The following is a 2,891-nucleotide window of genomic DNA, read 5'->3' as shown; positions in this document are numbered from 1 at the left end:
TGAGCGCAATGGTTTGCATGACAGCCCCTGCTCTTTATACTACATTTGCTTTGCCAGCATTGCAGAAGTTAAATGTGGCCAACACCAAATATGGCTCAAATGTGAGTTAAGAAATTGATTAGCTGGGCCATTTGGTGCTCGCCAGAGTTGGAAATAGAAAATATGGAAATAACTAATCATTTAGGATATCTTGTTAAAAGGTTTTCTTACCTCATAATTTAGCTTGATCATTAAGCTTTGAAATTAGTGAATTTAAAATGAAAAAGTGTAACACATTATTTTACAGTGTATTATTATTATTATTTATAACTAAAATAAGTACAAGCAACTACACAAAATAATAATACAGAAGGTACATCATGTATTTCATTGGTATTACTTTTAAATACATAGTAACATACTAAAATAAAGTTTGACCTCAAAATGTTGCTAGCTAATAGAATTCATTAAGACATCGTTCAGCATCTGCAGATATTGCTGGAGCCTTAAATTCCTTTTCATATGTCCCATAATTGCTTGTTAAGATTTGTTGATTTCACATATTTGATTCCAAAAGGGAAATGCAAATGTTTAAAATGCTAGTCATATCATCCTGCTAATTTGCTTATCTTGAATAATTTCAACTAATGAATAATAGCTGTCAAGTAAATCATTAAATACGTGGACTGATGTTGTGTAAAAAAAAAAGAAAATTTTAAAAACATTTGGTAATTATTTTGAGCAAACTTTGGATAGTTTGGACAGTGTAAAAACTATAATTTAATTATTTTCTATGTCATTTTAACTGGTCTGTATAGGCAAACTATTATTGATATTAACAAATCAGTACCATGGTGGATTTATGTAGCCTAGATATTTTCTATTTACTTAAAATCCAATATCATCATGATGACATCAGAATAACACAGCATTTGCATATACGTATGTCTTTATTTATATGATATTTAAATGCTTTGATTGATTGGTTTGCATGCCACAGACAGGCACACTCAAGGATCAAATTTCTCAGTCTAAAAGACTTGGACCTGTGTATGGCTGCAGTAAAGATTGTTCTAATACTGGCTCCAGTGCAACTGTCTTTTCTTATGTTTACTAATATGAATTGTAATGATATACATATTGTATAACTTATGTTTCAGACTACTGCTAATTTTATTTTTAAATAAATCTTTTTATGCTTATATTTATAGCAAAATCATGTATTTGCTATTTTCCAATTTGTCTTTTCTTACTACACATATTGATAAAGATTGTTCATTTATCACTTTAATTTAAAAGATAAGACTATTAAGGTCACATGATTGACAAGGTTGAAAAAACCTTAAAGGAGATCTTGTACTAACATAAACTGATGCCTCTGATATTGATCCCTACCCAAATTATTTTTTGATTGCAAACTTTTTGAGGTAGTGACATGGTCATCAGTCTATCTTGTCACTTTTCATTTCTTACCCAGTGCTGTATTTACTTAAAAAATAGTAAGCCACTACAACTTACTATTATTTTTCATCTTAAACTGTAATATGATTACTTTACTAATTACTTAACTGAAGAAGTAATCACATTACTAATTACTTTACTCTCTAAAACACATTTCTGCTCAACAAATTCAAAATAACATCTATATTTCTAACTTATTTCTTGTTACACACAAGTCATACCCTCACAAACTCACATTTCTCCGTCACAATGACTTGTTTCTGAGCCATAATTAATGTATTCTACATAAATAATGTATTTGAAATAAGCATATCCCTATAATGTAATGTACTTAAAATTAAATTAACTGAAAGTCAGTAACTGTAATCTGATTACAATAATTTAAATGTTATGCATTATACTACTTTTTTTGCTTAAAATTAATTAGTTTACAGTAACTAATTACTATGTAATTGGATTACACCCAACACTGTTCTTACATCAGCCCATATTTGATAAAACCACAGTACAAGCATGCCTTCAATTATTGCCATTTGTCAAATATACTGTAAATTCTACACAATCAATTAAATTAAAGAATATTGAGACTGTTAGCACATTTAATTCAATTTATTATTTTGCCATATTTTGTATCAGTGAATGGCAATTTAAAGTGATGTTTTGGTGTTACTCAGAGGTCAGGATATAAGTTTAAATCTTTTGAAATGAAAATGCTTAATATTAAATCGTCAGATATAAATAAAAAATTGTCGTCTTTTGCTCTTGCGACAGTACATTCCCTGAGCACTTTATTAGGAACACTTGTACACCTATTTATTCATGCAATTATCTAATCAGCCAATCATGTGGCCGCAGTGCAAAGCATAAAATCTTGCAGATACGGGTCAGGAGCTTCAGTTAATGTTCACATCAACCATCAGCATGGGGAAAAAATGTGATCACAGTAATTTCGACAGCGGAATGATTGTTGGTGCCAGACGGACTGGTTTGAGAATTTATGTAAATGCTGATCTCCTGAGACAGGGTCGTACTGGCCATCGGGAGATTTCCCGAATGGACAGTCAAAGTAATGGCCTCATTATGCAGAACGGGCCACAATACGGCACCATGATATGATGAAAGGGGGCAGCGATATGCAGAAAAGGACAACTCTGTTGGGGTCAGACAAAATGTAACAGGACCTCCTCATCGCCATGATCATATGCTAGATTGAATTCTGTCATATGGAGTTGATGTTGACAATATAGCAATTCTGCCGCAAAGTGATGATATTTCAGATCATTACCTTGTCTCTTGTATGCTGTCCTTTGCTAGGGTCACTCAATCTACGCTGCGTTATCAATCAGGTAGAACATTTTATTTTACCACTAAAGATAGCTTCACTAATAATATTGCAGATTTGTCTCAAATACTCAGTAAGCCAAAAAGTTAAGAAGAACTTGTAGTCACAG

Source organism: Xyrauchen texanus, chromosome 3, assembly GCF_025860055.1.
Source record: "Xyrauchen texanus isolate HMW12.3.18 chromosome 3, RBS_HiC_50CHRs, whole genome shotgun sequence".
In the NCBI taxonomy this organism is placed as follows: Eukaryota; Metazoa; Chordata; class Actinopteri; order Cypriniformes; family Catostomidae; genus Xyrauchen; species Xyrauchen texanus.
This window is presented reverse-complemented; position numbering follows the sequence as displayed.